The sequence below is a fragment of the Mustela putorius genome, unplaced genomic scaffold, assembly GCF_011764305.1.
Source record: "Mustela putorius furo isolate JIRA1106 unplaced genomic scaffold, ASM1176430v1.1 tig00000151_pilon_pilon_pilon, whole genome shotgun sequence".
Classification (NCBI taxonomy): Eukaryota; Metazoa; Chordata; class Mammalia; order Carnivora; family Mustelidae; genus Mustela; species Mustela putorius.
The window spans coordinates 15969655-15989584 of NW_025421296.1; the positions used below are offsets into that span (position 1 = coordinate 15969655).

At 37.5% G+C, this 19930-nt stretch overlaps 1 pseudogene; it reads right to left on the reverse strand.

Annotated features, from left to right (window-relative positions):
* Positions 1–2980: 2980 nt before the first annotated feature.
* On the reverse strand, positions 2981–3412 carry LOC123390910 (annotated as a pseudogene).
* Positions 3413–19930: the final 16518 nt, after the last annotated feature.

Below are 19930 nucleotides of genomic sequence, written 5' to 3' on the forward strand. Positions count from 1 at the left end.
GCTGGGGGGGGGAGGGGGTTTGGGAGAAGGGGGTGGGATTATGGACATTGGGGAGGGTATGTGATTTGGTGAGTGCTGTGAAGTGTGTAAACCTGGTGATTCACAGACCTGTACCCCTGGGGATAAAAATATATGTTTATAAAAAATAAAAAATTTAAAAAAAAAAAAAAAACAGGTAGCTGGGGGAAGGTGAGAATTGCTGATGCCCCGCCTATCTTAGGAGGTTTGTCCTCTGACTGGGAGCAGGGAGGAGAGAGAGCCCTGTGTTCTTGGCTATACCAACTGGAGTTTCTGTTTTGTTGAGCTGGGAGGCTGGAGAGTGTAGGATTTGTTCGAAACAATGCAGACTTTTGTAGTTCTCATAAAGGCTTAGAAAGAAGATTTTCTTAAATAAATATTTTTCATTTGTTATATTCCACTAGGGCTTACTTTAAAATATTTTAAAAAACACATTGGAAATGCATCTTAAGAAAATATAGAAATATTATGTAGTTTAATATATCAGAACCAAATTAGCAATAAAAAACTATGTTAAGATTACTAAAAAAAAAAAAAAAAAAAAAAAGAAATGAATGAATTATAGTCTTACAGCAGCATTCTTTTGAAAACAAAGATAATTTCTAACAAAATTTTCATTCTTTTGAAGTCTTCTTTCACCTATCCCTGCTGATTTTATTACTTAAAAAATAATTACCATTTTACTAAAATTTCTTATTTGTATATTTTATTGAGCATTTCAAGTCTATATAGTAATACTTATCATCAGTTTGGAAAAGTTTTTCCATTATTTCTTCAAAGTATCCCTAGTGTCAATCTCTTCCCATTTTCTCCTGGAACTTCAACTAAATATTCACCAGACATTTTCATGCTTTCTTCCAAGTCTCTTATCCTCTATCATACTGTCTCAGTTTTTCTATTTATAAGATGATTTATGAACTATTCTCTATGATTCTTTCTAGAAAATCTTCTAATTTTTTAAAATTTAGTTGTTATTCATAGCTAATCTTGCAATAAATGGTTCATTAAATTCACAGCAGAGTAGAGACTTGGACCCCGAACCAGATTACAGTCAGTTTTTAAAGGCAGAGTTGGGGTGGACTTGTCAGTAGATGATTGGGCCACGATTACTGGGTCAGCAGTAGGTGAGGACAAAGGGGATGTTCAGAAGGGCTATCAGGGTAAAAAAGACTGTCAGGATACTGGAGGCCTGGTTATTATCAAGTCAAGGCTGTTTCTCCCTCTGCTGAGGGACTAACATGATGACAATTGGGAGTTTCCTGGTGGAATGTTACATTTCTTCTATCAAGCTTTCTTATTAGTGAGATTTAGGTTTAACTTTGTTTCCATTTTCTTCCGCCTCAGCCTCAGCCTCCTTCAGTTTTATGGAGGGGAGGGCATGAGTACAGCCTTGCTTTTCTTGGCCTCCACATTGACTGTTACCTTTGTCTATAATCCTGTTCACATGGATCATATCATCAGTTTTCTCACTTCTCTGTGACCTTATCACAACCATAATTACCCTTCTGCTTTGTAATTAGCAATGCTCCACTTACCCAGTGGACACTCTATTTGCTTAACCTATTTATTTTTCTCCAAATGCATATCACCCTATGCTGACATCTTAATTTGTGTACTCTTTTTTAGAGGAACTAAAATATAAATTTCTTAAGGATGAGGCTTTTTTTCCCCCTCTTTTAATCATGACTACAAGTAAAACTTTTGGAAGACTATCTGGAATGAAGAACTCATTATAATAAACATTTGTTTAACTCATATATGAATAAACAGTTGTATAAAGAACATTCTTTGTACAGGGATCCTAATATCAAAGATACTAAGTCAGAAATAAGCTTGACAAAGACTTTAAGTCAGAAATAAGTTCCTTAAAAGTTGAATTACTCTTCTTTAAAATAATTTAAATTTTATTTATATGAGAGAGAGAGAGAGAGAGAGAGAGAGAGCATGCAAGTGGGGGCAAGGGCAGAAGGAGTGGGGCAGAGGGGGAAGGGGAGGGACAAGCAGATTCCACACTGAGTGCTGCCAGATATGGGACTCAACCCCATGACCCTAAGATCATGATCTGAGCCAAAACCAAGAGTCAGACACTCAACTGACTGAGCCACCCAGGTGAATCATATTACTCAACAGTGTATTAGCAAAGGGTAGAGAAGCATGAAATATACTCATAAGTAGATAATTAAGGAACTTGGAGACCAGGATAAGAAGCCTGGATTACAGAAAATGTTGTAGACAGGAGATGAATATATATGTCACTGGTTTAGTGACTTAAACCCTGTCTCCAATATGTTCATATGGATATGAATTTTGGGAGGACATAATTCAGTTCATACAGGTGTACAAAATCTCTACATATCAAATTGCAAAATGTTACTGACATAAAGAAATCTATGTAAATAAAGTGATTTTCCATGTTCATGGATTGGAAGTTTCAGTATTCCAAACTTTTAATATTCCACAAATTTGTTCTAAGATAACTTCAATCCCCATCAAATCATAGGACATTCTTTTGGAGAAAATATGATTTTAAAATTTATAAAGAAAAAAAATAGTTCAGACAGTTTTGAAGAAAAAACATAAAATTGAAGAACTCTACTGCATACAAAAATCTTATTATGTAGTTATACTTTAAGTATCCTATAGCAAGAATAGTTTTGACTAAGGAAAACATAGTAATAAGATAGATATATCATATCCAATATCATATGAATATCACATCCAGTATCTATCTATCTTTCTATCTACCTACCTATCTATCATCTATATTTGGAAATTACCCTGCACAGCACTTAGGGCAGAGCAATTTTTTCCCCTTGGAATAAAAATTATCACTATAAATTACCCTCATGTGCAAAAATCAGTTCAAGGTTGATTGTTAAGATAAATGTGAAAGGGAAAACAATAAAGTTTCTAGAAGATTAAAAGAAGAAAAGATCATGATATTATGGAAGACAAGGATTTATTAGACAAGGAAGAAATAAATGACCTTCTTTGACCTTGAGGGCAGCTTCACTTGAGTCTGTTGGTCTCTGGGTGTGGGACATGACAGTGACATAGTTTCCCAAGCCTTGGGGCAATTTGCCCCAGTCAACAAGCTTCTCCTCCAGACAGCACACGATAGTGCCCCAGGGCATAATGCCCACCAGGAGCACATTGCCTATGTTGAGCTGGGCCTTCTTGTTGCAGTACATGAAGTGGTCAGTGTGGATTCCCTCCATGATGATGAACACCACCATCTGCTTCTTAAACTGGTACGGATCCTGGAAGACAACCTTGGCGAGGGGTGCACCTGGGCTGGGTCACAGAGGACGTCCTTCACGGTGCCCTTGATTAGTCCTGCCACTTGGCAAAGTGTTGCAGACATGAGCCATCCACAACACCGAGCAAACGTCATTTCTCTTCCTACGGATGACATGACCCATGGCGGTCTACTGCGGAGTGCGGCTAGAGAAGGATTTTTTTTTTAATTATTTTTTTTAATAGGAAAACAAATATACAATTTAATTGGCTAAAAAGAAAATAACAATAAAAGAAAATGTTTCTGGTACAGGACGGCAGTACAAAAAAATAGTGTACGAGTACCCGAATAATACAATATTAACAATAGTGCAATAGTGCAACAACAGTTGCAACAGTTGCCATAGTGCAACTTTGAAGTATGTATTGTTGACCGTCCACAGTCCACATGGAGGACTTGATGAGGGAGGTGTTTCCAAATAAATTTTACAGTGTGTTGTGGAGGAAATCTTCAATCCAGATATGGGTACGTTCACATATGATGAATCTACAAAATTGTTTTGGTTTTAATCCATCCTCTTTTGAAACTGAAGGTCAGTTCACTCTGATTGGCATACTGCTGGGTCTGGCTATTTATAATAACCATACTAGATATACATTTTCCCTTGGTTGTGTGTAGGAAGCTAATGGGGAAAAAAGGAATTTTTCTCACCCTGTCCTATATCAGAGTTTAAACGATTTATTGGAATATGAAGGGAAAGTGGAAGATGACACGATGATCATTTTCCAGACATCTCAAAGAGAGACTTTGGCAATCCCATGATGTAGGATCTAAAGGAAAATGGTGATAAAATTCCAATTATGAATAAAAACAGGAAGGAATTTGTCAATCTCTATTCTGACTACATTCTCAATGAATCAGTAGAAAAACAGTTCAAAGCCAAAGGTTTTCATATGGTGACCAATGAGTCTCCCTTAAAGTATTTATTCAGAGCAGAGGAAGTTTAATTGCCTATATGTGTATTTATTTAGGGCCTAGGATGTATGGAATTCAGCTGTGTGTTAGATATTGAAAATTCATAAAATAGAGACAAAACTTTTATTTTTAATTGGTTAAGATTTTATTTTATTTTATTTTTAAGGATTTTATTTTGTGCACAAGTAAGAGAGAGAGCAAGCATGGGGGGGGTGTCAGGGAAAGAGGGAGAAGCAGACTCCCTGCTGAGCACGATCCCAGGATTCTGGAATCATGACCTGAGTCAAAGGCAGATGCATAACCAACTGAGCCACCCAGGCGCCCTACAGTTTTATTTTTAAGTAATATCAACACCTAACATGGGGCTCAAACTTCCTCATATCAAGAGTTGCATGACCAAACAGAAAAAAGAAAAAAAAGAGAGAGAAAGAGAGATTTGCATGCTCTACTGACTGAGCCAGCCAGGCATTCCACAGAAAGACAAAATTTTTAGAAGTAAGCTTAATATTTGCCTCGTATTTATAGCAATTGACGTGGAAGGGATTATAAAGGCCAAAACTATCTATGACACTAATGAGAAAAGCAGTGTGCCATCATGAAAACAGTAGGAATGAAAACCAATTTTACTTTGTTCCAATTCTTGTCCTCTCCACTGTCCTCTCCACTCTTCTTTTATATTTCAGTTTAAAATAACAATATTTTTAAAAAGGATTTATAAAAAGGAAAACATCTTAACTGATTTAAATCCCCAGGTAAAACATGAAAAAAAAAAATGTTTCTTGACTAGGCATTGAAGTATATGTATGTAAAATAGTGTTAACTGAAAAGAACAGGGAAAGACAACCCAGGAGAATGAACAGCAGCATCAGCTTATTCCTTTTTCTTGGTTGCCTCTTAAGTTCCAGCTTGCAAACTTCAGTAACATAAACTCACCTTGAAAAGCACTTGAAATCTAGTGTATTTTATGGAAATTTTTAATCAGAAGAATTAAAAAGGACTGTCATATAAATAAGAGATAACAATCGTTGATATTCATGACTAATTATATAAAGATACTGAGATAGGTAAAAAGAGTGATGAAATAAAAAGAAAACCTACATGTGTCAAAAATTATAGTTTGAAAATTAATAATCATAATTTTGAGAATTAAGCCTTATATTTTTGATAAATGCCATACCGTGGGTTAAACATCCATCCTATTTAATGTAAATAGGAGTCAATTCCAGTTGCTAATGTTATCTTCACTGAAATAACAATGTACTTAGTACCATGTTAGGATAATTTGGGACTGTTATTTAGAAATAAATGTAATTAGATGTTGCCCAGTGCCTTTTGACATGAAACGTGCATTAAAAACAATATATGCTTGAAGATTATGCTGCACGCTGCCACGAGCTTTGAAATTTTTTTATGGAAAATTTATAAAAGGCACTAAGTGAAGATGTTAGAAACATAAGCTCCATATTTTATTTAGTTCGGCAAATGGTTTAAATTTATAACTAAGTGGTTTATTAGCACTTTTAAATTGTAGAAACAAATCTCATGTTTGCTCTAGTTTATGCTTGCCTTCAACAAGTTTGTATTGTGTACGTACTATGCTCCAGGCCCTGTTCTAGGTGTCATGGTTACAGTCAAATCTTCTTTTTAAAAGATAAAAAAATAATGATAGATAGTCATTTGTATGGCTATGCTCCAAAGTTGTAAAGGTCGGTGTTGTGATTTACCCCTAAAGTCTATAAAAGATTCCTTGCGGGGTCAGGTCTGCCCATAGATGCTTCAAACACACCAGGTTACAAAGCAGCATGAACAGCCGTCAGGACGTTTACAGAGTCTTTTCCCGAGCCACATGCAAACCTACAGCCTTCTGGATTAAATTGATTGGAATAATATTCTCAAATGAGATACAAGTTGATTCTAAAATCCAAAGAGGCCCACTAAGGCTTGCAACTTTTTTTAATGAGAAGAGGGAGCAGATGCACCAACCAGACCCTATTCTTGCAAAATATATCTTGATATATCTTGGAACACTGTGCTTTAACATTTTGCAGAGATAGAATGTCCTTGAATTTTAGTGGGATTTTTCTCCTAGCCACTAGACATATATCTCACCAAAATGTATAAGATAGTTGTTATTTTTATCACCATGATAGCACCTGTGTAACAGGATAGATGTCAGTGGAACAGAGTGGAAATCATAGTTCCAGAAGACTAGATGATGACAGAGGGCTGGAAAGGCAGTGATACCTGAGACAGCAGGTGATACCAAGACAACAATGATGTGCTACTTTCTCTGCTGCATGGGCCAAACTTGGTGCAGTGTTCAGTACTAAGAGATATGGGGCAAATTCATCAGTTCAATAGGGCATGCAGGTGCCATTGCCTATGTTGGTTTGCTTGAGCTGCAAAACCATGTCTTGAAATAGCAGTTATATGTATAAACCACTTGTTTAAGTTTATTTGAATCCATTTTCACTATCTGAGACCAATTATGTAAGTTGAATAGTGATGTGACATAAATCACCACACTTGTATCTTTCTGGGTATTAGTGGATAACACTTCTTTGAAATTGAATTGAATTATCCGTATTACTTCTGGTTTACGTTTTAGTCTGAAACCGTTCAGGGACTTGCGCTTAGCACAAGTGTAGCTTTTGCTCCACTTCTCAGGGAACCAGGGTGAGGTTATGCTAATTACTAAATGTGACTATTTCATCTTTGCATTTCAGAATTAGGGACAACACTATTGTTTGGCTCCAAAGATATATATCTATTCTAAGATTGAACAGCTACAAAATTTCATTAATCATCTGTCCTCTAAAAGTCACTAACTATTGGATGACAACATTGCTTTGGATCTCAAGGAATTTGTGACAGTTCAATGTCAGTAATTATTGAAAGTGACAGGAATTAGTGACAGTTCAATGTCCTGTAATAATTGAAAGTGCAGTTATTTCCTTTTCCTCAGTGCAGAGTCACCATGGTAAATAACTTCAGGTCCTTTGGATGAAGGTGAGTAGCATGCTTTACAGAAAGATTGGCAAACAATGGCTCACAAGCCAAATCTGGCCCAGTGAGGTTTTTTTTGGCAAATAAAGTTTTGTTTTCAACACAGCCATGTTCCTTCACATACATAGTCTATAGCTGCTTACATGCTCCACAATTGCTGTCTTGAGTATTTGCTATAAACCTCAAATACTCACCACCTTGGCCTGAAGAGAACAAGATCCCTGACATATGATTTACAGTATACAATTTTGGCAATGTGCAGGGTTCTTGCTCCAAGTTCTGACCTCTCTTTCTTGAGGAAGTCTCAGTTTGTGAAGAGGCTTGAGCCTGAGAATTGCTTGAGTGATCACGAATCACTTACGATGATTCAAATGAGACTTCCACTCTCCAGACCACAGTTCTGCTTCTCAAATCAACCTAGGCTTTCATAGACTGCCCATTTATTTCAGTTCTGGAAACGCCATGATAAATTAACAAATGCCAAAGAATTTCGTGGTGTAGTCTGTTTTATCACCACTTCAAAAAAGTGGGCACATCTCTTTTGTCTCTGATAGTTAACAGCTGACACATGACAATTGCCATCTTATCTAATGAATTCAAAGGGCCCTACAAAATAGCAAAATGTCCCACTCTCATTCCTGACCTGTGGCCATCACAGATCTCTTTAAAAATTCAGGTAGGGGAGTCAAGATGGCGGAGAAGTAGCAGGCTGAGACTATGTCAGCTGGCCGGAGATCAGCTAGATAGCTTATCTAAAGATTGCAAACACCTGAAAATCCATCGGCAGATCGAAGAGAAGAAGAACAGCAATTCTGGAAACAGAAAAACAACCACTTTCAGAAAGGTAGGACCAGCAGAGAAGTGAATCCAAAGCGACGGGAAGATAGACCCCGGGGGAGGGGCTAGCTCCCGGCAAGTGGCGGAGCAACGGCGCACAAAATCAGGACTTTTAAAAGTCTGTTCCGCTGAGGGACATCGCTCCAGAGGCTAAACAGGGGCGAAGCCCACGCGGGGTCAGCGTGGCCTCAGGTCCCACAGGGTCACAGAAGGATCGGGGGTGTCTGAGTGTCGCAGAGCTTGCAGGTATTGAAACGGGAAAGCCGGCTACAGAGACAGAGCTGACAGTAAGCTCACAGCTCGGTGTTACCTTGAACCGGTCACAGGCTCGGTGAGCTCAGAGCGGGGCCGGAGGTCAGGCAGACTGGAGTAACTGGGCGCTGTTCTCTGAGGGCGCACTGAGGAGTGGGGCCCTGGGCTCTCAGCTCCTCCGGGCCGGAGACCAGGAGGCCGCCATTTGTATTCCCGTCCTCCAGAACTCTACAGAAAGCGCTCAGAGAACAAAAGCTCCTGAAAGCAAACCGGATTGGATTACTCACCGGGCCCCTGCTAAGGGCGGTACAATTCCGCCTGGGGCAAAGACACTTGAGAATCACTACAACAGGCCCCTCCCCCAGAAGATCAACAAGAAATCCAGCCAAGACCAAGTTCACCTACCAAGGAGTGCGGTTTCAATACCAAGGAGAGCAGCAGAATTCCAGAGGAGGAGAAAGCAAAGCATGGAACTCATGGCTTTTTCCCTGTGATTTTTTTTAGTCTTGCACCTAATTTGATTTTTTTCTTTTTCATTTTTTGTTTTTTTCCTCGCATTCTGGTAAATATTTTCATTTAACTTTTACCTTTTACTTTTTTAACATTTTTTAACTAGTTTATCCAATATATATATTTTTCCTTTTTTATATTTTTCTTATTTGTTTTCTTTTTTTAATTCTTTTATTTTTTTTCTTTTATCTTTTTTTTTCTTTCTTCCTTTTTGAACCTATTTTTATCCCCTTTATACCCCCTCATGATTTGGGATCCCTTATAATTTGGTTAAAGCATATTATCCTGGGCCTGTTGCCACCCTTTTAGTATTTTCCTTGCTCCTTCATATAGGCTTATCTGGACAAAATGACAAGATGGAAAAATTCAACACAAAAAAAAGAACAAGAGGCAGTACTGAAGGCTAGGGACCTAATCAATACAGACATTGGTAATATGTCAGATCTAGAGTTCAGAATGACAATTCTGAAGGTTCTAGCCGGGCTCGAAAAAGGCATGGAAGATATGAGAGAAACCCTCTCGAGAGATATAAAAGCCCTTTCTGGAGAAATAAAAGAACTAAAATCCAACCAAGTAGAAATAAAAAAAGCTATTAATGAGGTACAATAAAAAATGGAGGCTCTCACTGTTAGGATAAATGAGGCAGAAGAAAGAATTAGTGATATAGAAGACCAAATGACAGAGAATAAAGAAGCTGATCAAAAGAGGGACAAACAGCTACTGGACCACGAGGGGAGAATTCGAGAGATAAGTGACAGCATAAGACGAAACAACATTAGAATAATTGGGATTCCAGAAGAAGAAGAAAGAGAGGGGAGCAGAAGGTATACTGGAGAGAATTATTGGGGAGAATTTCCCAAATATGGCAAAGGGAACGAGCATCAAAATTCAGGAGGTTCAGAGAACACCCTCAAAATCAATAAGAATAGGCCCACGCCTCGTCACCTAATAGTAAAATTTACAAGTCTCAGTGACAAAGAGAAAATCCTGAAAGCAGCCCGGGAAAAAGAAGTCTGTAACATACAATGGTAAAACTATTAGATTGGCAGCTGACTTATCCACAGAGATCTGGCAGGCCAGAAAGAGCTGGCATGATATTTTCAGAGCACTAAATGAGAAAAAATGCAGCCAAGAATACTATATACTGCTAGGCTATCATTGAAAATAGAAGGAGACATTAAAAGCTTCTAGGACAAACAAAAACTGAAAGAATTTGCAAACACCAAACCAGCTCTACAGGAAATATTGAAAGGGGTCCTCTAAGCAAAGAGAGAGCCTACAAGTGGTAGATCAGAAAGGAAAAGAGACCATATACAGTAACAGTCACCTTACAGGCAATACAATGGCACTAAATTCATATCTCTCAATAGTTACCCTGAATGTGAATGGGGTAAATGCCCCTGTCAAAAGACACAGGGTATCAGAATGGATAAAAAAACAAAACCCATCTATATGTTGCCTCCAAAACCTCATTTTAAGCCCGAAGACACCTCCAAATTTAAAGTGAGGGGGTGGAAAAGAATTTACCATGCCTTGGACATCAGAAGAAAGCAGGAGTGGCAATCCTTATATCAGATCAATTGGATTTTAAGCCAAAGACTATAATAAGAGATGAGGAAGGACACTATATCATACTCAAAGGGTCTGTCCAACAAGAAGATTTAACAATTTTAAATATCTATGCCCCCAACGTGGGAGCAGCCAACTATATAAACCAATTAATAACAAAATCAAAGAAACACATCAACAATAATACAATAATAGTAGGGGACTTTAACACTCCCCTCACTGAAATGGACAGATCATCCAAGCAAAAGATCAGCAAGGAAATAAAGGCCTTAAATGACACACTGGACCAGATGGACATCACAGATATATTCAGAACATTTCATCCCACAGCAACAGAATACACATTCTTCTCTAGTGCACATGGAACATTCTCCATAATAGATCACATCCTCGGTCCTAAATCAGGACTCAATTGATATCAAAAGATATGGATCATTCCCTGCATATTTTCAGACCACAATGCTCTAAAGCTAGAACTCAACTACAAAAGGAATTTTGGAAAGAACCCAAATACATGGAGACTAAAGAGCATCCTTCTAAAGAACGAATGGGTCAACCTTGAAATTAAAGAAGAATTGAAAAAAATCATGGAAACAAATGAAAATGAAAATACAACGGTTCAAAATCTGTGGGACACAAAAAGGCAGTCCTGAGAGGAAAATATATAGTGGTACAAGCCTTTCTCAAGAAAAGAAACAAGAAAGGTCTCAGGTACACAACCTAGCCCTACACCTAAAGGAGCTGGAGAAAGAACAAGAAAGAAACCCTAAGCCAAGCAGGAGAAGAGAAATCATAAAGATCAGAGCAGAAATCAATGAAATAGAAACCAAAAAGACAATAGAGCAAATCAACAAAACTAGGAGCTGGTTCTTTGAAAGAATTAATAAAATTGATAAACCCCTGGCCAGACTTATCAAAAAGAAAAGAGAAAGGACCCAAATAAATAAAATCATGAATGAAAGAGGAGAGATCACAACTAAAACCAAGAAATACAAACTATTATAAGAACATACTATGAGCAACTATACGCCAACAAATTTGTCATGCTGGAAGAAATGGATGCATTCCTAGAGACATATAAACTACCACAACTGAACCAGGAAGAAGTAGAAAGCCTGAACAGACCCATAACCAGTAAGGAGATTGAAACAGTCATTAAAAATCTCCAAACAAACAAAAGCCCAGGGCCAGATGGCTTCCCGGGGGAATTCTACCAAACATTTAAAGAAGAACTAATTCCTATTCTCCTGAAACTGTTCCAAAAAATAGAAATGGAAGGAAAACTTCCAAACTCATTTTATGAGGCCAGCATCACCTTGATCCCAAAACCAGACAAGGATCCCATCAAAAAAGAGAGCTATAGACCAATATCCTTGATGAACACAGATGCGAAAAGACTCAACAAAATACTAGCCAATAGGATTCAACAGTACATTAAAAGGATTATTCACCACGACCAAGTGGGATTTATTCCAGGGCTGCAAGGTTGGTTCAACATCCGCATATTAGTCAATGTGATACAACACATCAATGAAAGAAAGAACAAGAACCATATGATACTCTCAATAGATGCTGAAAAAGCATTTGACAAAGTACAGCATCCCTTCCTGATCAAAACTCTTCAAAGTGTAGGGATAGAGGGCACATACCTCAATATCATCAATGCCATCTATGAAAAATATCATTCTCAATGGAGAAAAACTGAAAGCTTTTCCGCTCAGGTCAGGAACACGGCAGGGATGTCCATTATCACCACTGCTATTGAACATAGTACTAGAGTTCCTAGCCTCAGCAATCAGACAACAAAAGGAAATTAAAGGCATCCAAATCAGCAAAGAAGAAGTCAATTATCACTCTTCGCAGATGATATGATACTATATGTGGAAAACCCAAAAGACTCCACTCCCAAACTGCTAGAACTTATACAGCAATTCAGTAATGTGTCAGGATATAAAATCAATGCACAGAAATCAGTTGCATTTCTCTACACCAACAGCAAGACAGAAGAAAGAGAAATTAAGGAGTCAATCCCATTTACAATTACACCCAAAACCATAAGATACCTAGGAATAAACCTAACCAAAGAGGCACAGAATCTATACTCAGAAAACTATAAAGTACTCATGAAAAAAATTGAGGAAGACACAAAGAAATGGAAAAATGTTCCATGCTCCTGGATTGGAAGAATAAATATTGTGAAAATGTCCATGCTACCTAAAGCAAGCTACACATTTAATGCAATTCCTATCAAAGTACCATCCATCTTTTTCAAAAATGGAAAAAACAATTCTAAAATGTATATGGAACCAGAAAAGACATCGAATAGCCAAAGGGATATTGAAAAAGAAAGCCAACGTTGGTGGCATCACAATTCCGGACTTCAAGCTCTATTACAAAGCTGTCATCATCAAGACAGCGTGGTACTGGCACAAAAACAGACACATAGATCAATGGAACAGAATAGAGACCCCAGATATAGACCCTCAACTCTATGGTCAACTAATCTTTGACAAAGCAGGAAAGAATGTCCAATGGAAAAAAGACAGCCTCTTCAATAAATGGTGCTGGGAAAATTGGACAGCCACATGCAGAAAAATGAAATTGGACCATTTCCTTACACCACACACAAAAATAGACTCAAAATGGATTAAGGACCTCTATGTGCGAAAGGAATCCATCAAAATCCTTGAGGAGAACACAGGCAGCAACCTCTTCGACCTCAGCCACAGCAACATCTTCCTAGGAACAACGCCAAAGGCAAGGGAAGCAAGGACAAAAATGAACTATTGGGATTTCATCAAGATCAAAAGCTTTTGCACAGCAAAGGAAACAGTTAACAAAATCAAAAGACAACTGACAGAATGGGAGAAGATATTTGCAAACGACATATCAGATAAAGGTCTACTGTCCAGAATCTATAAAGATCTTAGCAAACTCGATACCCAAAGAACCAATAATCCAATCAAGAAATGGGCAGAGGACATGAACAGACCTTTCTGCAAAGAAGACATCCAGATGGCCAACAGACACATGAAAAATTGCTCCGTATCACTTGGCATCAGGGAAATACAAATCAAAACCACAATGAGATCTCACCTCACACCAGTCAGAATGGCTAAAATCAACAAGGCAGGAAATGACAGCTGCTGGTGAGCATGCGGAGAAAGGGGAACCCTCCTACACTTTTGGTGGGAATGCAAGCTGTTGCAGCCACTCTGGAAAACAGCATGAAGGTTCCTCAAAATGTTGAAAATAGAACTGCCCTATGACCCAGCAATTGCACTATTGGGTATTTACCCTAAAGATACAAACGTAGTGATCCAAAGGGGCACGTGCACCCGAATGTTTATAGCAGCAATGTCCACAATAGCCAAACTATCAAAGAACCTAGATGTCCATCAACAGATGAATGGATCAAGAAGATGTGGTATATATACACAGTGGAATACTATGCAGCCATCAAAAGAAATGAAATCTTGCCATTTGCGACAGCATGGATGGAACTAGAGCATATCATGCTTAGTGAAATAAGTCAAGGAGAGAAAGACAACTATCATGTGATCTCCCTGATATGAGGAAGTGGTGATGCAACATGGGGGCTTAAGTGGGTAGGAGAAGAATAAATGAAACAAGATGTGATTGGGAGGGAGACAAACCATAAGTGACTCTTGATCTCACAAAACAAACTGAGGGTTGCTGTGGGGAGGGGGTTTGGGAGAAGGGGGTGGGATTATGGACATTGGGGAGGGTATGTGCTTTGGTGAGTGCTGTGAAGTGTGTAAACCTGGTGATTCATAGACCTGTACCCCTGGGGATAAAAATATATGTTTATAAAAAAAAATCCAGGTAAAGCTCTACCAGTTTCATCAAGATGGATTTGCTGTATTCAAGACCTCCCACTTAAAATTAAAATGCTTTAGATATAATACCAAAAAAAATAGAAAAACTGAAAACTGGAATAAAGAAAGCTGGCTGACTTATGACCTTGGGACTTAAGGACACAGAAATCAGTTCCTTAGATTTCCTTATTGCATCCCATAAATCTTAGAAAAAGAGCTCCAGAAACCTTCAACCCCCAACTCTAAAAGAAACAAAAAAGCTGCAAGTAAATCCCAATACCCTGGCTAAAGATAACTGGATGTATTTTTTTATAATATTCATACTACTTCAATTAAACACACACACACACACACACACACACACACACACACACACACAGAAAAACTGCACCCCCGCAAGAGTTTCAGCATAGTAGAATGGGAAGTTGATTTTCTACCAGCACCTCAGTGCACTATAGAAGAAGGGAAGGCACCCAACTATACTGCAGGGCCAGGCAGGAGCTATCCTGAGAGAAGCAAAGCCTTCTAATTTCTGCACAAGTTTGTGCTGGGGAGCCAAGTAGGGAGCTGACTCTACAAGCCCTTGCCCAGAGAAGCAGGTAGGGGTTTATTTCAAGGGAGACTCCATCCCCACAAAACAGTGATTAGATGTAAAGGGCTATACCAGACAGGCCCTAGGATACTACCCTTAGCCCCACCTACTGCTTCCCACCTTCCTTGCTCACATCAGCAGGGCCCCTTGGAGAAGTGAGCCTCTGACCTCACCCAACATCAATGAGATGGAATAAAGCAGTGGTTCCATTTACCCCAACTCTGCCCTCTTTTAAATTAATTGGGAATCTTTTTTATGATTTATGTGTTAACTGTATCATTTTCTTAATATCTTCAGATCATTAAGGTTTATGGTACACATTGTTAACTTATCACAATCTACCTACAGGTAAAGGAGCACTTCACTTTATATACCATTTCCCATTGTAATAGTTTACTTCCATTTCTCCTTTCTTGGCTTTGATGCCAGGGGTGTCATATATTTCACATATGTGATAAAATTCCACATAAGCAATAAACCCCTAGATATAGGGTTACTATTTTTGCTATGGATAGACAACTACCTTTTAAGGGAATTTACTAATAATAAAAGAAAAAAACTTTATTTTCCCCTCTAGTGACCATTTCTGACGTTCTTCATTCCTTTGTCTAGATCATTTCCATCTGGAGTTGTTTTCATTCTACCTGAAGGATGTCCTTTCTTATTTCTTATAATGCAATTCTGCTGCTGATAAATTCTGTTAGCTTTTATGTGTCAGAATGTCTTTCTTCTTTGTCTTGGAAAGATAGTTATCTCTGGGAATAGAATTCCAGGTTGTCAGTTTTAGTCTTTCAGTACATTAAAGATGTTGCTAAACTGTTTTCTGGATTCTACTGTTTCAGAGAAGAAATGGTCTCTTATATCATTGTTCTTTGTACATAATGTTTATTTTTCAGTCTGGATGCTTTTAAGATAATATTTTTGCTGCAGAATCAAAGCACATTGACTATGATGTGACTTTCTATAATTTTCTGAATGTATCTGTTGTATGTGAGCTTCTTGGATCTACATTTATATTTTCATCAAATTTGGAAATTTTTCAACCATTATTATTTCAAATTATCCTTCCACCCTTTATTTCCTCTTCTTTGAATACTCCAATTACACATACATGAGGCTGCTTGAAGTTGTCTCACTTCTCAACAATATCCTGTTCAGATTTTAAAAATTATTTTCTGCCTTTAGGCTTCACTTTAGATAGTTCTGTTGTGATGTCTTTAAGCTAAGTAATCTTTTCTTACAAAATATTTAATTTTCCATTAATTTTGTCCAGTGTAATTTCTAGATAAGAAATTATAGCTTTCATTAATATGTTTAATTTTTAAAAAAATATTTTAGTTTTTTAAATATTTAACTTTACATGTTCAATTATTTCTCTTAGCATGTAGACTACATTAATAATAATTATTTTAATATTCTTATATATTAATCATGACACTCTTCTCATTTCTAGTACAGTTTTTTTAGACTGATTTTTTTCTTTCATTTATATTTTTCTCCTCGTTTCTTTCCTGGAAAATTTTTTTTCTTTTACTAAAATTGTGATTCAGGTTTTTTGGATGCTAAATGGTTTTGTATTTCTGTAAATATTCTTGAGCTTTGTTTATGTCACTTGGAGTAATTCCGATCATTTTGGGGCTTGCTTTGCACTTTTGTTAGACTACTCCAAAGCATCATGTGGTTTAGGGTTACTTTGGCCTTGCTGGTGGATTTTACCCTTCTGAGTATTCTATTTGATGCTCTATGTATTCTAAGATTTTCTTCTCTGGCATGTGGGAACAGGATTTTTTTTTTTAATTCAGTTAATTAACATGTAGTGTATTATTAGTTTCAGAGTTAGAGGTCAGTGATTCATCAATCTTATAACCAGTGCTCATTATATCACATGCTCTCCTTAATGTCCATCATACAGTTACCCCATCCCCACCACCATCCCCTCTAGCAACTCCCAGTTTGTTTCCTATGTTTAAGAGTCACTTATAGTTTGTCTCCTTCTCTGGTTTCATCTTGTTTTATTTTTCCCTCCTTTCCCCTATGTTCCTCTGTTTCTTAATTCCATATGATAATTGTCTTTCTCTGATTAACTTATTTTGCTTAGCATAATACCCTCTAGTTCCATCCACATTGTGGCAAAAAAGCAAGATTTCATTTTTTTGATGGCTGAGTTGTATTGCTTTGTGTGTGTGTGTGTGTGTGTAGCACATCTTCTTTATCCATTTATCTGTCAATAGACATCTGGCCTATTTCCATAGTTTGACAGTTGTGGACATTGGACATTGCTGCTATAAACACTGGGATGCCAGTACCCTTTCGAATCACTACATTTGTATCTCTGGGGTGAGTACCCACCCTACTAGTGCAATTGCTAAGTCATTGGGTAACTATTTTTAGCATTTTGAAGAAACTCCATCTCTTTTCCAGAGTGGCTGCACCCTGTATTCCCACAAACAGTGTAAGAGGGTTCCCCTTTCTCCCATTGTTTCCTGATTTGTTAATTTTAGCCATCTGACTGGTATGAGGTGGTATCTCATTATGGATTTTATTTGTATTTTCCTGATGTTGAGGAGTTTTTTTTTTTTTTTTCCATAAATCTGTTGGCCATTTGGATGTCTTCTTTGGGAAGTGTCTGTTCATTTCTTCTACCTGTATTTTCTGGATTCATACAAATTTTAGGATTATTTGTTCCAGCTCTGTGAATAAGTTGACAGAATGTTGATCAAGATTGCATTGAATGTATAGATTGCTCTAAGTAGCCTAGACATTTTAACAATATTCATTCTTCCAATCCATGAACATAGACTTTTTTCATTTCTTTGTGTCTTCCTCAATTTCTTTCATGAGTGTTCTCTAGTTTTCTGAGTATAGAGACTTTGCCTCTTTGATTAGGTTTATTCCTAGGTAACTTATTGTTTTTGAAGCAGTTGTAAATGGGATTGACTCCTTAATTTCTCTTCCTTTTGTCTTATTGTTAGTATATACAAATGCAATGGACTTCTGTGCATTGATTTTATTTATTTTTTTATTTTTTCAAAAGATTTTACTTATTTATTTGTCAGAAAGAGAGAGAGAGAGAGAGAGAACGAACCAGGCTCTCCACTGAGCAGGAACCCCGACACAGGACTCAAACCCAGGTCCTGGGATTATGACTTGAGCTAAAGGCAGATGCCCAACAGAATGAGCCATGCAAGTGTCCAGTGTGCATTGATTTTATATCCTGCCACTTTGCTGAATTCCTATATGAGTTCTATCAATTTGAGGGTGGAGTCTTTGGGTTTTCTATCATGTCATCTGTGAAGAGTGAGTTTGACTTCTTTTTTGCTGATCTGAATGTCTTCTATTTCTTTTTTTTGTCTGATATTACCGTGTTGAACAATAATGGTGAGAGTGGACTATCCTGTTGTGTTCCTGACCTTAGGAGAAAAGCTCTCAGTAGAATTAAAGCTCTCATAGAATTAAATTCTATGTGGGCTTTTCATACATGGCTTTTATGATATGTTCCCTCTATCCCTACACAGTGAAGAGTATTAATCAAGAGAGGATGTTGTACTTTGTCAAATGCTTTTCTGTATTTATTGAGAAGGTCATATAGTTCTTGTCATTTTTAAAAAAATTAATGCAGAGTATCACATTGATCAATTGTGTATGTTGAACTACCCTTTCAAGCCCAGGAATAAATCCCACTTGGTTGTACTGAATAATCCTTTCAGTGTACTGTTGGATCCATAGGCTAATATCTTTATTTTTTAAATATTTTATTTATTTGAGAGAGACACAGAAAGAGCACAGCTGGGGTGAGGGAGAGGCAGTGGGAAAAGCAGACTCCCCACTGGGCAGGGAGTTCCAAATGGGGCTCCATTCCAGGACCCTGGGATCATGACTTGAGCTGAAGTCAGACATTTACCTGACAAAACCACCAGCAGTCCCTACATGTTAATATCTTGGTGAGAATTTTTGTATCCATGTTCATCAGAGATATTGCTCTATAATTCTCCTTTTTGGTGGAGTCTTTTTTTGATTTTGGGATCAAGGTAATGCTGACCTCACAGAATGAGTTTGGAAGTTTTCCTTCCATTTCTATTTTTTTGAAACAGCTTCAGAAAAACAGGTATTACTTTTTCTTTAAATTTTTAGTAGAATTCCCCTGGGAAGCCATCAAGCCCTGGCCTCTTATTTGTTGGGAGATGTTTGATTACTGCTTCAATTTCCTTGCTAGTTATGGGTCTGTTCAGGTTTTCTATTTCCTCCTGTTTCAATTTGGTAGTTTGCACATCTCTAGGAATGCATCCATTTCCTCCAGAATGTCTAATTTGTTGGCCTATAGTTGATCCTAATAAGTTTTTATTATTTTATTTTATTTTTTCGGTGTTGGTTGTGGTCTCTCCTTTTCCATTCATGATTTTTATTTGGGTCCCCTCTTTTCTTGTTGATAAGTCTGGCCAGGTGGTTATCAATTTTATTAATTCTTTCAAAGAACCAGCTCCTAGTTTCATTGATTTGTTCTACTGTTCTTCTGGATTGCATTTCATTGATTTCTGCTCTAGTCTTTATTAATTCTCTTGTCCAGCTAGGTTTAGGCTGTCCTGCTATTCTTTCTCCAGCTCTGTTAAGTGGAATGTTAGGTTGTGTATTTGAGATCTTTCTAGTTTCTTGAGAAAGGCTTTTATTGCTATAAACATCCCTCTTAGGACCACCTTTGTTGTATCCCAAAGATTTTACAACAATTTTACAATCATGGAAACAAATTCTTTAATTTCCTGGTTGATCCATTCATTCTTGAATAGGATGGTCTTTAACCTCCCTGTATTTGAGTTCCTTCCCACTTTTGTGTTGTGACTAAGTTCAAGTTTCAAAGCAATGTGGTCTGATAATATTCAGGGAATGATCCTAATCTTTTTGTACTGGTTGAAACCTGATTTGTGATACAGTATGTGATCTATTCTGGAGAATGTTCCATGTTAAGTCAAGAAGAATGTGTATTCTGTTGCTTTAGGATGGAATGGTCTGAATATATCTGTGAAGTCTATTGGTTCCAATGTGTCATTCAAAGCCCTTGTTTCCTTGTTGATCTTCTGCTTAGATGATCTGCCCCTTACA